We start from the raw sequence: 18,042 nt of genomic DNA, 5'->3' as shown, positions 1-18,042 counted from the left end.
TCCACCCCACACCCCCATGTATATGCAGTAAAAAATGTAATGGTGACTTCAGATCAACAATGGTTATTTAGTTGCAACAAATTCTTGTCTTGAGGTTTCTGGCTGATACTGAATCTCTTGCATGTTTGCATATGTCAGAAAAAAAAATTAACTTCCTCCAGATGTGTAAGTTCTGCTGCAGACCTGTTGTATAAAAAGAATGCAGTATTTTTTCCAAGCCTATATGCAGGCAAGAATAAGAAGTGGAGGCATACTCTGATGTCAAGGGTTTTGAATAAAGGCTAGTAATGGGATATGGTCCCAATTGAAGGTTGAGTCTTTGGATCAGTAAGTTTTACTCTGGCACCCTTCAAGGCAAAGGATTAGAAAAAGTTCAGATAATTAATTTATATTTATAATGGATTGTTACAATCTTTGTGTGTGAGCTTTTTCACTTCTCTGTGTGTGTGTGTGTGTGTGTGTAGTTTATATGCCCTAGATATATTTATCAGGACCATGGAAGACCAGGTTATTCAGGTGATATTCAGGGATGAGTTTCCTCCACTCTGTTAAATTGCACAGACACCCTTCTTACGGATTATTTCTGGCTTAGAAAAACACATTTTATGCTTAAAAATGCTTAGACAAAATTCTAAGCATGGTGTTTTCCTAGTGTAGGTTTATACATTATTTCTGAGGTAGGTTTATGCATTTCTGGACACTGGAATCACTGATACTGGCAGGGATACGATGCATAAATCACCTGTTCTCTGTGTCTTGACCAGGTGTTTTAGTTGACTATAAAATTCTGGGGAGAGGAGGCTATTTTGGAGTTGGAACTGGAGAAGGAGGGCCCCTCTTGGACAGGGGCTGTGGTGGAGGGCTGCAGCTTTGGGCCAGTCAACCAGGTCCTGGCTGGGGCAGTGCTTAAATGACAGCAGTCTTCAAAAAATGTGTGCATTGACAGGACCTGTCCAGTCCCAGAATGAAACTGCCGTCGTTTGCCCTTCTCCAGGGTAAGTGGCTGGAGGAAAAGGGAAACAGCTGAACCTGGTCCTACTGGACATTTCTCATCTCTGCCTGCTTCTTCTGCCTGAGCTGAAAAAGCTGTCTTGCTCAGACTCAGGAGCTGAGATTTGAGAGGGGAAAATAAGAATGGATGATATGTGAGATTACAGTGGTTGATGGGGGTAAATCGCTTGTATTCCACCTCAAAAGATTTAATTATATTTAAAATTTTTTTTTGCCTTTTTTTTTTTTTCCTGAAGCCTTTGTTTCTCTAGCACGTGTGTTTTCACACACTAAAGCAAAGCAGATACATTTCAGCATGGGCTGGGAGATTCAAACCGGATACAAAGGAGTTGTATCCCAAATCAGTTTTCTTGATTGAAGAAAGGCAGAAAATTTTTTTTCTGATTGTGTCTTGGGAGGGTAGAGTAGGAGGTCAGCTGACCTGCTTGTTTAATAGTGTATTCACAGTTTGAGGCAATTGTCAGTCATGTAAAATAAGCCTTCAAAGAAATGTACAGCAGTGAATAATTCTCTAGAAGCTGCAGGGGTGAAGTTAAGCTGGTGCACAACTGTGGAAAAGTTCAGCTCTGCGGGAATTAGGCAGATGACAGTGAATTTTGCTGGGATCTGGATGCTTCATGTCTTTATGCTCCAAAAATGTTCTGGCGTGTAACTCCATAAACGTACATTGGAGAAAGCACGGTGGTCAGAGCAGGGTTCTTCACAAGAACAATCTGTTTTTGGCTCAGTAAGTGCTTACTCTACTCTTTTACAAATCCTTGTTTTGATTTATATCCTAGGTGTTTTTGTTTGTCTTCTCAGATGAAACTGTATATTTATTTTTTTATTAATGTTTTGGATCTAGCTGTACAGGGCATTAGACAAAAACACACAGTGATCCCAAAAAAAGCTAATTGGTTTATTTACTCCAAATCTGGATTGTTTTACGCTGAGTTAGGCAAAACTGCCACAACGGGTTCCCTTGGTATTTGAATCTAGGGTCATATTTTATGTCTGGACATTAAGGAAATTGGACAAAAGATGTAGGTCAAACAGTATAATTAAAAATACAGACCAGCAAATTGTATCCAACAATAGTTCACTTTCCTGCTGCTAATGAAATATGCTAGCACAATTTAATGGTTTATTACTTAAGCCTACTGGAAAGGCTTTGTCCTAGTACAAAAGGCATTCAGTTTGAGCGTGTGTGTTACGATATTCTAACCAGCAAAGCTGGAGGTTGGACATAGCTATAAATCCAGGGTGTTCTGGGAATAGAAGCTGGCAAAAACATTCAGAGCAAAATAATCAGGGCAGGATCTCGCTGAGATTTGGACACTGGCTAATGTAACTGAGTGCAGATGTTTATGTGGACCAAAAGACATTCCCAGAGTAAGAATACTGTACAAACACATGATGATTTTATAGCAGGGAAGAAGCCAAGGAAGTGGGGATAATAAAACAAGTGCTCTTATTTCTGGTGAAGCACTTTCTGGTTTCCTCTGCTTGCCTGTGCTGAAGTGGTCAAGGCTGCCTCTGTTGTGTCCGCTGTTGGGGCCTGTTGAAGCTTGTGCAAGTTGCCTGTGTTATGGCTCAGGTGCTTACCTGAAGGTCTCCATGGGCTCCCCGTGTGGCTGCCATAGTCTGGCTTAGATAAGCAAAGAGAAGCAGGCACTTCTGATGGAAGTGTTACAGCTAAAACAGGTCAGCTGAGTCTTATCCCAAATGCCTGGTTCTCTCTGCTGAATGCAAAGGGAGTCTGGGGTGATAGGTGAACTTAAATTGGGGTATTTATATGGTACAGAGAGCTTGGCCAGATAATTTCTGATGAAATGTGAAGCTCTTTTCACTGATTTTTGGGGTTCCTGGGTGAGCTCTTCAAAATCCAGAAGCACTGGGTAAGTCCCGGGTTACCGACAGCCTGAGAATTCTGTGCATTGCTTTGCATACAACCCTTTTTCCTCCTGTTTTCGTGTCAGCCTCTTGTGCACTGCTCTACATGTGGGTGCCTATCCTGAGAAAGCACTTAGTGTAACTTCCCCATGATGAGTACTTTCACTAATCCCGAAACTAGGATATCAGGGACTCAGTGCTATGTTCTTTGGAAAGACACAGGATACTAGAGGATTTTATTTTGTTGCTGCTTAAGATGATTTCTTTTTGCAACCTGAATTTATTTATGAGCAGCTTAACTGTTTTGCCAGAAGTTTTTTCTCTGTACCCAGAAATGGTAATTTATATTCCCACTGCATCACTCTGCTACCCTAAGTTTACTTCCATGTTATCGAATAGCTGAGGTAAATAATTGCCATTAGTTTTATAGCCATATCTGAATTATTTTTATCTGAACTCCACTTGGCATAGTGGCATCATTTCTTTTCTCTTGGTTCCTTCTTGTTTGTACAGCTGAAGAACATCCTACTCTTTATTTTCCACAACAAATTTTTTTTTAGCTGATATTTCTTCCTTTAGTTTTGGGCTTCCCGGCCCTGACTTTTGGGTTAGCTCCACCATGGTTGCTTCCAACCTCTTCCCTCTGCTTTTACTGTTGAGGGCAAGTTCCATTTAACTTTTAATCATTAATTTAAAGATTCTCCAGCTTCTCTAATATCAAAATCCTTGAGGTATTGATTGCTTTGGAGTTTTCTAGTTACTTAAATTGATTTATCTATAATTAGATCTTTTTGGGCGTTAGCACTTTACATTCATGTCTGGTTTCGTTTTTCCGTTCTGACCCAGATTATGATGGTTTCTCTAAATGTTCTCCTCACTTGCCAAAGCTGTCTGGAGTATCATATAGGTTCAGTGACCAACCGAAGGCATTTGTAGAGCATGGTAGATTTTTTTCTTTTTAGTACTAATATAGTAGAAATCTTTAGCTTCATTCCCAAAAGTAAGTACTAATCTACTGCACATAGATTCCCTTTGACCTTTGAATGGTGCTATTCAGTCATAAATACCAATTTGTTAAAATAGCAGACTATCTCATTACCTTTAGCATAAATTCAGTCTTTGCAAAGCATCTCATGTCCTGCTGCCAAGGTGTGGTTGCTATTCTACTTTGTTTATATTAAATGCTTTTAGTGTCAGATTTCGTGTCTTATGTTGTTAATTCAAGCTCTCACATAAGCATCTCTCTGTAAATTGGTTACAAATGTCCCTGTCCTCCTCTTACCCTTTGCTTCCAAGTAACACCAAATCTTTCTGCAATTACTTACTTCTTCCCTTAGAAGCAATTTTTTTTCTTTCTGTTTGATTATGCCCTGCACTAAAAAGTGAATAGAATAATTCTAATTACAGATGGTGAAAAGAGAGCAAGGCTACTTTAGAAATTATCACAAACCAAATGTTTCCTGTTAGAACTGAGTGAATTTGGTATTAGCAATTATTTACAAACAGCACATTTGTTTAAAAGTGTCATTTCTTGCAAATTCTTTCATTTCTTTGATTCTGGCCAGTTTTAAATAATAGTTTCAGTTGAGAAAAATGGGGAGAAAATAGATTTTGAATGTCACCATATTTGGTTGTGAGGAAAAAAAAGAAAGCAAAAAGTTTTGTTTCTACTTGTGTAAAATGTTTTATTCAACACATCAAATTTAATGTTTAATTACCTAAACTTTCTCAGGTGTCATTAAGAAACTAAGTGAAGGAGGGAGGAGACGGCATTTGGTAGTGCAATGCAGGAGACCCAGTTTTTCTGCTGTTTTCCTCAGGCTGCTGATCAAACTGGGAAAAATCACATTTACCCAGTTCTGTTCCTGATATTAAAAGTCTTCTTGTTAAAGGAGATGCTGAGCATAAACAATTATTTAATGAAGTTGATATTGCCTATATAGCAGTGGAAATTTGTACTTTTTGCGTGCACAGATCTCCAGGTCCAGAGTTCACAAGTGATTTGCTCTTTAGAAAGGAGCTGCATCTTGACTGCTTTGTCTTTTAGTCTGTCAAACTCAAGTAGGCAAAATGGCTTCTACTGAGAAGGCCCGGCAGCTGGAACAAGAACTACCAGCACAGCTGACAGAGCTGAAGGCAGAAATAGAGGACAACAGGATACTCCAGGGAATGCATACACGTACCAAGAATTTGCTGGGGAATGAAGGAGAGTGAAGTTATAGTGACGTGTTGTATCTTCTTGTTGGTTTTTTTTTTTTCTTCCAGTTGTGATACAAAAGCCGTGTGTGTATAGCTGTTGAGTTTTGCACCCTGAGTACGTATGTGGGAGTCAGGAGCACCAGCTTTTCCATTGTGAGTTTACCACAGAATTGTGGCTGAAATGGAAAGGAATGTCAAAACATAAACTAAATTGATTTCATGGTGCATATTGTAAGCAAGGATCTCCCTGGCATGTCAAGTGTGTCCTTCTTACAGTGAAGAGGAAGCATCTCTAAACATAATGCTACAATGTATAAACAGAGTAGTCACATATAAGGCAGCTGCTCTTACTTTTCTCAGTGGTGATGAGATGCAAACTATGGCAACGTACCCAAATTTGCCACTGTGCTTCAGGGAAGCTGAAGACTACCTGGAGAATATGTGGAGGAAAACAGAGGCGAAGAACTCTTGATTAGGACAGTTGAAACAAAAAGGAAAGGAGCTGGATTTATGTGTCCACCCTGTTTTCTCTAGATTATAAATGTTGAGACACACGGGAGACTGCTGTAAAGGTGAAGAAAGAAACTTCTGTTTGCACTTATGAATAGGCCATAAAATAATGGGCTAAAATTCAAGCTTTCCAGAGATAGTGTAAATTAAACACTTATCTCTAGACTAGGAGGTTGCTGACCATCTGTAATGACCATCCATCTTTAAGAACAGGATAGATAAATACCTTTAGGGAACAGATTTACTTTCCTGCCTTAGAGCAGTGTAAGTGATAGATGATCACAAAACCTTTTCTGATCCTACCTCTTTAGGGCTCTGAAGTGTTCCATCAGAGTTTGCCATATATTGCTTTTGGACGAGACTTAGGAGCAGCTTTTGTTAATGGTCCAGTTTTTCACCCGTTTTCAATTTTCATGAATTTGTTTCACTCAAGTACATAAAAACGTGTAATGTGTGGTTCCTGTAAGCATATTTATCATAGAATCTTAGAATATCTCATGTTAGAAGTGAGTCATAAGAATTAATGAGTCTAATTCCCTTCACCTCACAGGGCTACCTAAAACTAAACCATATGACAAAGAGCATCATCCAGACACTCCTTGAACTTTCTCAGGCTTGGTGTCATGGCCACTTCCCTAGGGGCTTGATCCAGTGACAAACCACCCTCTGGGTGAAGATCCTTTTCCTCATGTCCAGTGTTGATACACAGGAATTAAAAACCAGTTCTTCTCTGAAAGTTTCCTCAGCTTCCCCTTCTGTGCCATGGGTGTATTAGGAAGGTGACTAAATTGCGAAGGATGCTTGTCAAGGAGCTCCATTGCATAGCTGTGCATTGTAGTATGTGTTTATAGGATTGGCAAACACCCTGATGGACTTTTTCAGGGCTTTGAGGTGGAAGAAAAGAGTTTGCCAAAAAATGTCTGTTAATTAAATAAATTCTCCTGGTTTAATATAGTCTTTTCATATCATTAAACTTGCTTACTCCTAAATTCACCATCTGAGCTATATTGGGCCTGACAAACGTTTGGTTTATACCAGCTTGTACATAGCATCCTACTGAACTTTTTTTTTCCCCTGAGGCTCTGTTGCAATTCCAAAGGATGCTTCCTGTTTCAGAAAAGAAAGGGAGGCAATAATGAAGAAAGGTTTATGGGTAGGTGGCTAAAATATACACCATTTAAAAAAAAAAATCTCTTCGCTCTTTACCAAGAAGTAACTGAAAACTAAAACAGAGAGAATTATATAGGTTTTTTTTAAATCTGGGCCTGTAAAGACAGACTGGGAAGGGTCGTAATGTTGTTTGCACAGTAATAACACAGCATGACCCTATTTGAATACTAATCTGGACCTGGCTCGGCAGCGTTTATTTATGTGACAACTCTCAAACAAATTCAAAGCATAATAATTTTTCTCTATTTACCACTTTTTTGGAATTTTTTTATGTCCTGAAAATTAGATAAATTCATCGTGTGCTCCTTTCACAGGTGCCAGAAGCAAATCCCTGTGTTATTCAGGCTGCTGTCATGCAGAGGGAGGTAGAGAGCTGGGAATAACCCGGAGAAGGGAGCACACAGCAGCAAGCTTGCCTCTGCTGCTGGCCCAGGTAGGGCTCCCACTTACTGCAAGGACCCAGGAGCTTTTTCTGGCCCAGCAGGTTACACTGTGCACTTTTGAAAACAAAACCAGCATGAAACTCCCTCCTGAAAACAGACATGAAAATATCAGTCGTTGCAGTTCCCTTGTATGATATAAAATTTTTCTCCTCTTTCTTTAAAGGACAGGAATCTATGTCAGATCAGATGGGCTGGGACAAGGTTCTCCCAATTCCCTGATGGTTCTGTGCTGTTCTAGGACATCTGTATTGCAGGTTACTGTTATTTTTATTTCCATTTTTTAAGTGGAGTTCAAATTTCTAGGTTCAGTGGACTGAATTCTGCCATTTTCTCATGGATTAACCAGGGTTTTTTTAATACCCCTAATACTTCCAATTGGTCACCTTAGGGGAAATACACTTCACTTCACTACTAGCACAGTGGTCTTTGGTGGCTGATTAGCTGTTGTTTTGGTGTTACTCTCCGATGCTAAGGATAATATATATGCTGTCCAAGTTTCCTGTAATGTCAAGCTGCTGTTGCTTACAAATGTGTGACTTGCTGGTTATTTCTGATTTTATTCACATTTTTGCAGGCATTATTCCTCAGCTAGTCCAGAGTAAATATTTGCATATGCTAAGATGGGAGAGATTTTGTACACACGGCAGTGTTATTGGACAGTTTTATCCCCTTTATCAGGAGGGAATCAAATCTAGGATCTAGCACATAGACATCTAGCACAACAGCTGTTCATGAAAAACAGTGTGTCAGCAACCGCTTTTTTTTCCACCCAAATTAAAAGCTGTTAACGCTAAGGGTAATTTTTGTCTAGACTTTCAGCTGTCTGCTTATGGTCAGAATTAGCTGCTCAGAAAGATTCACTGTTGGGACTGAAATTCCCTTTTCCTCTTTGGGTCGGAAATACCACTTGTAATCATTTAGGGAGGAAATAAACCTTTGAGATTACTTGCAAGCTATGATTTCTCATGCGGTGGAAATGCAATGGCCTTCTTGCTAATTGAGGAACAAGATGCAAAAGTGATAGTCTCTCTTTTATATATATAAACAAAAGCAAATTAGTCACATATACAGTGTTCAGAGGGCTGCAAGGCTCTCAGTGGCAAGGTAAAGTTTTCTGACAGGAAAGAAAAATCCAGTGACACAGGAAGATCTGGTGGTTTACACCTGGTGGTTGTAGTGTGTCACCTACAGTCTCTGAAGGTAGCTTTCTCCTAAGGTAAGATGAGCATTTTTTGAACAGTGAAGTATAATTATGAAGCATCTGAGTCTTGGATAAGAAAATAGACAGAGGAAGATCAATGTAAGAAATCTAGAGGTTTGTAGCTAATGAACTAGACTGTGTACATGTGACTTTCAATTCTTCTAGCAGATTGATTTTACTAGAAAGGAAATACTGCAATGATAAAAATTAATTTAGGTAAGTGGAATAATGAGCTCCTTGTGTGCAGTGTACCTAGCATTGAGTTGTATGGGTTTGAGGAGATCCAGGATAAGGAGAAAGCTTGAAGAGAGAGAGCAGGACAGTGTCAGGGACTGAGACATCTCAAGTCTGTAGACTTGGGGAGTATTTGTTTATTTAAGCATCACCTTTTGGAAATACATTTGAATACTTCCTTATTTTATCTAATTTATTCAATGATTTTATTTTATCAGTGCTGTAAGTCATTGACATTGAATAAATTTCTGAAATTATATACAATGGAGAACTACTGTTTGTTTTTTCTCTTTTGTGTTTTATTTTGTTACTAAATTTGCCACTGAACAGTTTTTATGCTTTCTAAATGACTAAGAATAACAACTGATATGTTCTTAACCTCAGGTATTCCAGCATTTATCTATTTCTCGTAGAACGAATGTGGCTGATGAGAAATATCCTAATGTGGTCCAAGATAACTGGGAAAAATTAAGAAGTGCTTTTGATAAGAATTCAGATATTTGTAATAGTGATATGTTTCCCTGTTCAACAGTTTTAGGAAGAAATGGGGAGAAATTATCAACTTTCTTTTAAAACCACAGTTCTACATATCCTTTATTGATACGTATTTTCTGAGAAAGGTCAACAGTGAAAATGTTGCCATCCTTGATTTGTATGATTACGAAATTTGGAGTGTGGCTTTTAAAGTCAGCAAAAATCCTGGAAATCTGGTATTCAGATTCCAGAGTCTGGAGCCCTGAATCTGCAGCGGTTGCTCCTTTGGCCTCACTGTACCCTGGGCTGCAAAAACAGGTGGTTCAGAAGGATACTGGTGGGGTCAACTTGGTGGAGAATCCAAGGTGTCCCAGTTATGCCAAATCCTGAAACTCACCCTTCCAATTTTCTGTGAAAATATTATGTAAAATATTTCTGTGGGTGGCCTGTTTCTGGAGAAGCTTAGAGAAGAAAGATGTTATTTAAAGACTTATACTGAAATATCTCTAGGAGAATTTGCTTGTGGTTATTTTCAAGTTCTCCTTCCTTTTGAAGGAAGGGAGTGATGTTGTTCGTGTAGAGTTACCTATGTGAGTGGTACTTAGCAAGAAAGGCAACATTCCTGCCACAGAGTGTTTAAGTCCTATGATTTAACCCATCCTGTTACAGAGTGGAAACGGTGTGGAACTTTAGGAGCTCACAGGATTATTGTCTCTGGAAAAGCACAACTCCTCTCTCCTGAAGGGGGGTTGGGGGCACACCTCCTCCTTGCTGGTGAGGAATGGGCTGGCCAGGATGGAGGAGTGAAAAGGGACTGTGACTTGTTCTCCCTGTCTCTTTTCTCCACTGAAAACCACTACCACAAGGGATGTACCTGTGGGTCTGCACAGAGGAGGAAGGCACAGCCCTTGGCTGGAGTACCACTGCCCAACCAGCGAGAACAGTGCTACGGAAAGTGCAGATTTACCTGGGACAGATAAGGGGCCTTTAGCCCTCAGTTAGTGGTCTCATTAAGCTCTAACTGGTCTAACTGGCTATGCTGGTACAGCCCTCTTTCACTCCTTAGGCCCAAGGGGGTCCCATGAGGGGAAGCTATGGCAGCACTGCCCCGGGAGTACAGTGGCACCAGTGCAGGAAGAGGGCAGTTAAACTCTTCCTTCCAAATGAAGGCCCTTGAACCTGCAACATTTATCTTATATGAACAGGATAGGAGAAGGAGGGATGATCCTTGGCCTTGGATATAGTGGGTTAATAATGTACAGAGAAGGATGCAAGACCTGCAACATTACAAAGTTCACCTGAGCCATTCTGTGGAGTAGAGCCTTATTGGTATTAAAAGCAGATGAGACATGCTCTTACTCATTTTGATCTTCAGTATCTAGTTATCTAATATTTGAGGAACAGTATCATATTATTACCATCATAAGCTTCATTAATGTGCTGTCTAGATCTGAGTGTCAGATGAAACAGCAGAATGATTAGACAAGACATTAAAAAACAAAGCAGAAATAAAGCACGGAGTAGAAACACAGATGGCCCTTTATTAATGAAATAATGAGGTAAAAATTTGATCTCATGTAGTTGCATTAAACCCCAAGATTTTTGCTGATCTTCAGCAAACTCTAACTTACCTGTTAGGATCTTTGCATGTATCAGCAGTACTCGCCAATACAGGGTAAAGGAGAATCAGTTGATACTTTAGGCTTTCAAAAGTCTTTGGATAAGAAGTAGCAGAAAAAGTGCTGCTGTTTGTTATGGTTTGACCTAAGACAAAAAACAGATGATCAACAAACCAACCAAGCAGTGTTAAATATACCTGTCAAAGAGCTGGAAAAAGGGAAGAAAATATGACAAAACTTACAGGAACACAGTAGTTTTTGGTCTTCGGTGATGAAGGAATACTGGTATCCTTCAAAGCCAAGAGCAAGCCTGAGACTATGTGAAGAAGGAGAAAACATTTCAGTTCTTCTAAAAATGTGTGCTGTGTTGCCAATAGACTCTCCAACACTGATACCAGGCCAAACTCAGCCATCCCAAGCACACCCTTGTTTCAGAAGTTTGCAATAGCAGCATCATGCCAGAATCAGATACCAGAGAGTGATAACTCTGAAATAGTAACATACTTAAAGTTCTTATGGCATGTGAAGATCTGGGAGGTGTGTGTGAGAAGAATGTTGTATGCTCCTGAGCCAGCACTCTGTTCAGGCAGAAGGATTTGTTAGCTGGCGTCCTTTCCATGCTAGAAGATAGGCACTCCTCCAAGAACTATGGAGGTGCCTCAAACCGCTAATAGCTGCTCGTCTTCTGGGGTCTGGCAGAAGGCCCTTTCTTAAAAGAGATATGAAAATAATAAAAATCCACACAATGTGGGTTTCCCCCACCATCACATTCCATTCTCTGACATACTTCAGCTTCAGGATTAAATAAAAGGAAATTACATCATTGTGTGGATACAAAGCAAAGGACACTGATGGCACTGCTTACTTAGACATATTATGCTCACGTTGCTTGAAGTGTTGATGTTCTCCAGATGGTCTGATTATGGCTTTTTGCAGAGTCCTGCCCCAAGGACACACTTTGCCCTGTCACAGCACTAAAACCCAGGAGCTGAAACCTCAGCTCCAGCTTCTGCTTTCTCACTTTGGTATTGACCATAACCTTAAGAATCTCAATAACTCAGCTGATGAGATGGACCTCTTTTCCCTGGTAAGTGAAATGCACCTCTCGGTGCTAAAAAAAACCAAACCAACAACAAAAAATCTTTATAAGCATAGAAGAAATTTCCATTTATTACAAGTTAGTGTTTTGTATCACGAAAATGAGATTGTGGCATTTTTGCTCTTGACAGAAAGCAGAAGTAAAAAGTTCAGCTCACTCCCACTAACCTCTAGTAGTGGCTGACATTCACATTTTCAGTATCATGGCTCTGAGGCCGTACCTTTGTTCTCTTAGCTCTCACTCATGTTTCTGTGGTTTTTGTGCATTTTCTCTGGTTTTCCTGCCCTTGTTTGGTGACTCCCTGAGCTGTGGTACTTCCACTAGAGGTCGGCTGCAACACACCATTGCCCAGGACCTTGCCAGCTTCCACAGCTCAGGGGACACCAGCAGGAAAACTCTCAGTTTTGTTTTTTTTCTGTCATCTAACACACAAAACCAACTGAAAATCTCCAGTGTGTTTCCAGGGTCTAAAACAGATGCGTAACTCTTAAACAGAAATAACATCCTGCTTTTAAATGCTTGGTTTGCCTTACAAACTGCACCTTGTATGAGTGCAGCCGAAAAGGAGGAAAGTTTGGTTGCATAAACTGGTCTGTAAACCTTTCCTCAAATTAACATTTGAGTAGTTCAGCTGAACTCCCTGAGCTGTCAGAGATAAGCACAGACACACTTGTTTACACAAGGAGGCAGTGATGTACATTACCTGTACTGTAGGCTGGCGGTGGCTTCTTAATTTTTGAACAGGATTTTCAAAGTACGCCTTCTAGGCTAATGCTATTCTTGACAAAGCCTGTGATAAGAAATTTACTATTGACTTTGGTTGAAGGACAGTGGTTTAGAAAATACTGGTCTTCTTTTTGGAGTCATCAGAATTAACAGCAGGGACTTTCACTGTGTCTGCTGGAAAAGAAGGACAACACAGGACCAGAATGTCTCTTTTGTTCCTTTACCACTCCATTTTTTTTAGTATTTTGTAGATAATATGCAGTATTACTTTACTCTGGGTTTTCATATCCATCGTAGGAAATTTATAACAGTAGCATCTCCTTTTGTGTTTTAGGTTCTCCAAAAATTTATCAACATCTTCTCAAAACAGCAGACAATGAGAATTTTTCCACTTTATGATGCAGAGGTTTCTCAGTCAGAGAACTGGGGCATGCTAGATCCAGCCAAGGCTTTGAAAAAGAGAGACAACTGGATCCCTTATTTAAAGGTAGTTATGAGGAACTTCTTTCTTTCGGTTAGTGTTAGTCCTAACCAGTCTTCAGGATGTACCAAGATACATTTCAGTGACTAAAGTCTAAAATATTCCTTTTGAAAATCGGAGTGAATATGTTTTAATAATTCAGGTCTTATCAAACTACAATATTTCTGTATAGTCAAGAGCCTCTATTCATATATGTTGAAAATACAAAATGAATGTGTTGCATTTTCTTTACTAAATATTGCCTCCTATACCAAAAACATGCAGCAGTATTCATAAGTTTTTTTATTACTTTTATGAAAACCACGTTAAGCCTAAAGTAGATCCCTGGAAACAAAAGCTTTGGATGAAATTGAAACAACAGAAGAAAGGAGCTAAGCTGATGGACCTTCATTCAAAATCTCTAGAGTTAATGTGACTTAAAGTGATTTAATTTAAAGTTATTTTAATTTATTTATTGGACTCTTCCAGGGAAATTGAAATCTCTAGAGAAAAGTTGCCTCAGATTTGTGTATCATGTATTTATGCCTGAATTCATTAAAGACCCATTACTAAGGTGCCACAGAGATATTTTCCCCTGTCTTTCTCAGTTCAGCAGTTTCAAAAGGCAGCTTGAACACTTCCATACATATTTGAAAGCTCTGAAGGTCACCTAAGTCAAAATCTCTGAACTTCACCAGGTCAAAATCAGCCCTGGAATTTGTTTCAAAGGGATTGTTCAGAACTGCTCTTCTTTTAATGTGATCAGGGTTCAGACCTGTGCTTCAAAGATAAAGAGAGGTACTCCAGTAGCAAGGTACAAGTTGGTAGGGCACAATGTGCCCCAGGGAGCGGTTACTGAGTGTCTCTATTTTGGTTCTAGCTTCTCAGGTTCTCTTGATTATGGTGATATAATGCCATTTTTTCATATTTTGAGGATGTGCTGCAGGACAGCTCTGTCTAGGTTGCTTGCCACCCAGCCTCCTTGGAAAAATGGCAATGTATACTCACAGATCAGGTCTGTTTTTGCATCCACAGCAGGCTTGAGGCACCTCTTACACCTCACATTCCTTTGTCCTAATTGCATCTTATTCACTGAATGTACCCTACAGGGCTGGCCTGCATCTGCCAAGGAAGCTCTCCTCATTCACTCCTACTGCAGGTGCATGAAGGAGCTGCAGGTGTGACAGACTGTCAGGTGTGCTGGGGTCTTGCCACCTTTTTCCGGTGAAATTTGAGCAGGTCTGGTACCCTCATCTGTAAAAATGGTGTAACAACAGTGCTCTGCCTCTGTAAGATGACATAAACTAATGCGTGAAGCAAGGAGGTTATCATTGAAACAGGTGATAAAGAGTCCTATAAAACTCCTATTCTTAACACCCTTATAATTCCTATCAAGGCTTTGCTGGAATTCCTGTCAACAAAATTTTGCTGACGCTAATAATTGCTAAAACATGACTATGCTTTTTAAATTATACTTCTGATAGAAGTGGCAATTAAAAAAAACTCCTGCAAGATTACATGTGTGTTTTAAAAATTACTTTTGTACTACTATAACTACAGCTACTAATTTTATTTAACCTGGGATTTGTCAGTACTCTGTATACATTTAATCTCCCTAGTTCCTATTTAACATTCATCATTACTTTTGTGGGTCTCAGAAAACATTTGAGCGAGAACTCACCTCACATTGCAAAAGTCAGAAAGAGGATGTGTAGGCTTTACAGCTGAGGTTGGCTTTACAATATTTTAAATAATTTAATGGATTTGATTTTGATGATACTCTTAGAAATATTAGACAATTATGGTCTTTTTCTTTAAAATGTATGTACCAGTGAAATAAGTTTTCTTTTATGATCCCTGTTTTCAGACCTTTTCCCCATGCCAGATACTTCACAAAGAAACCATTCTTTCAAAGCTTGCCATAGCAGGTAATTTTTCTGGAATGCTTGGGAGCAAGCCATTATCACTACTAGCAGAAGTAAAAATGGCTTTGCAGCTCACTGATACAATGGAAAAAAAAAAAGATCATTCTCCTTGGTTTTTTCCACTTTCTCACCAAATACAATATGTTTGATTTTGATCACCACTCATTAAGGGTAAGGGGTGACAGGAAAGGAGAGAGGTAGTCCTTCCTCTCTGTAAATCTCAGGGAAAAAAACCAGTTTCATACTCTTTCTTATCTGCTGTATTTCCTCCTTATGTTATAACAGGCAAGTCCATTTCTATATTTTCACCTTGGAGAGAGGGCAGCAGAGAACTGTCCCAAATCCAGGAGAAGCAGTAAGGAGCGGTGCGGCAGAGGCTAGATGCTCTGAATTGACCTTGACTCACTGCAGGATGGGGTCTGGCTTGCTGCTGCCTCATTGGCCTTGTGAATCTTTTGTCTGCATTTAATATGATTTGACACAAGGTCTCAGACAGGAGAGAGAGGGATGGAGGATCTCCTGGAACACGAGGTGTTTGAAACACATCCTGTGAGGTCAAGTTCCACTGCTTCTTTTCACGCCTCTGGACAGCAGAGCTATGATCATGTCTGGGAGGAGATCTGTGCCTGCACTGAACTCTACCAGAAGGGTAGGAATTATAAATAATGATCAATGAACACATCTAGCAGACGTTTGTCAGCTCTGATAGAGGGCTTCTCTATTAGATTTCTGTTTGGATACCAGCCTTCCTCTTTTTCAGAGTTCAGTCTCCTGCTGGTGCTGGTAAGCAGGAGCTGCCCAGCTGCAGTGCATGGTGTTGTGCCAAAGCTGTGTGCACCGTGCCCTCTCCTCCTTGGTGCTCACCAGCTCTTGTGCAGCCACTGGTCCAGTACAGCACAAGCAGTGTGAGATTGCACCTATGTAAAAATAACACGTGTATGTGCCTGCAGCAGGGCTGGGGTGTGGATCTGGCCACAAGAAGTGTGCCCTAGTATTTCCTGGAGGGTAATGGTGTTAGGGAATGGGTTAGCATGTGTGTATGCTGGAGAGGGGAGGAAGGATGGTGGCATGCTTCGGTTGCTGAAAGCCACCCAGCAGCTAGGCACCTGTGGACCTGAGGGCAGATACCTGCTTTTGTGCAGAGGCAGGTGTGATAGCAAGTTCCTCCTCTCAAGGAGGAAGTGGCATCTGTGGACATCACCTCACAGGGGCTCAGAAGCTGCGAGAGAACTTCATGTTTTGGAGGAGGAGGAAAAAAACCCAAATGGTCTCACTGGCAGGGTAGTGAATGAGAAGTAAGACCTACTTCTCCGGTATCTGGGGAAGTTGTAGTAACTGTGTGTCGAGGTCTGAATGTGAAGGTATCCCTTTGATGCAGATGGACTTTGATTCCTTATTTTTTTATTGTCCTTCTCATTCAGAAGTCCTCCACAGCCACTGCTTTGATAAGTATAAAAGCACAGAACTGTTATATCTCAGAAGTTTCTGTATCTACAGCCCAATGTTCAGTTTGTCTCACTCTACACATGCCTGCACCAGAGGGCCCTGGTGGCAAGGAAAGAAAGAACTGAAAAATCTCCTTGCTTTGCTGCTGTTTTTTAAAGAGGAAAGGTCTCAGCTACTAGGGCTGGATGCAGCCCTAATATTAATGAAAGGTCTTGAACCCCTGCACTGGGCCAGCACCAAACAGGGCAGGAATACAGGGGCAGGGGAAAGGGAACAGAGGGAGAGAGAAAGACCATTTAGTCGTCCACCCATTCCCTCTTTCCTGGTGATTAATCTGCCCCAAGCCTGATGCCAACTCCGTGTTAAAAAATATATCCACATTTCTCTGTAAGGAAAAACTCCCACAAATGAAAACATACTGAAATTCTTCCTACCTCAGGCTGACCCAGACCAGGAAATACCTGATTACTTAATGAAGACTTCAGAAAAAACCCCAAACATTGGGTTGACATGATGACTAATTAAAAAAAAAAAAAAGAAAAAGAAAAAATAACCAGGATTGCACTCTTCATCTTCTGTCAAGTGCACTAAGTCCACAGCTGTATTGGGAAAGAGTACCTGTTCAGGGGCCATGCAAGAAACATGACTGATCTCAATTTTGAAACAGTTTAGTCATCAGGGTTGTTGAAAAACTAGAATTAGATCCTCCATAAAGAAAGAAAAGGTGCTGTCCTGGTCTCAGTGTTTTTAAAATAAAAGTTTAGCTGCTACCCAAAAACGTGCTGTGACTTTTTTCATCATGTCACTCACGTTTTTCAGACAGTTTTGTCTATCTTTTTAGAGTGGAAATTTTAAGTGAGGAAGCTTCATCCATAGTCCATATACTTATTTTTGTATTTTATATAGATGTACAATTAATGCTGTTGATTCAGGAAAATATATTTTAATACTATTTGACCTCATGTTATTTTAAGTAATAGAGTGTCGTGGTTTTGCTCTGGATCAATTTGCTTTCACCCTCCACACAATTACTATAAGTTGAGAGAAGGTTTACGCAGACAAAAGAGACCTGATTGGGGAAAATAATATGAACATTTATTGCTAGCAAACTAAAACTAAAGAACTACATCTATAATAATTTTACTCAAGTAAAAGTACTATGTATTTACAGAAATACTTCTCCCCCCTTTCTATCAGTCCAAGGAGGAGAAGTAGTTTCTTTCTTCATTCTTGGAGCTCTAGGTCTCTTTAATAACTCTGCAGCACTCTCATCGCAGCTGGAACTCTTTCTCTATGTCGGCCTCCAGGGCTGGGCCTGCCCCCTTCCTGGGCTAAGACCAGAGCTTGTGAGTTACCCAGGCCCTGAAGGTCTTCTCTTCCATGGGCTTGCAAGAGGACACCTGCCTACCATGGATCTTCACCACAGAGTCACAGGGGATAATGGCTTATGAGTCCACCCCTGTTTCCTGTGAGGTCTCTCCCCACGGGAGAACAGTCCTTGATAGACCTCTCTGACATGGGTCTAGCATGGATCCCTCACATGGATCCCAAGCTTACTCGAGCCGTTCTCACTTCGGTGTAAGCCTTGTCTCTTTCAGGGTCACAAATTTCCAGTATCAGCAGCATGGATCTCTCACTGAGATCCCAAGCTTA

At 40.3% G+C, this 18,042-nt stretch overlaps 1 long non-coding RNA gene across 1 annotated transcript; it reads right to left on the bottom strand.

The window, feature by feature from the left end:
• Positions 1–4,564: 4,564 nt before the first annotated feature.
• Positions 4,565–17,697, bottom strand: LOC126640468 (uncharacterized). The gene is made up of 3 exons (XR_007629049.1): positions 10,976–17,697; positions 10,746–10,878; positions 4,565–5,076 (listed from the first exon to the last, which is right to left on the bottom strand). It is a non-coding gene; the product is annotated as an uncharacterized LOC126640468 (long non-coding RNA).
• Positions 17,698–18,042: the final 345 nt, after the last annotated feature.

This window comes from Myiozetetes cayanensis, unplaced genomic scaffold (assembly GCF_022539395.1).
Source record: "Myiozetetes cayanensis isolate MyiCay16 unplaced genomic scaffold, myiCay2020 scf2-11, whole genome shotgun sequence".
Taxonomy (NCBI): Eukaryota; Metazoa; Chordata; class Aves; order Passeriformes; family Tyrannidae; genus Myiozetetes; species Myiozetetes cayanensis.
This window is presented reverse-complemented; position numbering and strand designations above follow the sequence as displayed.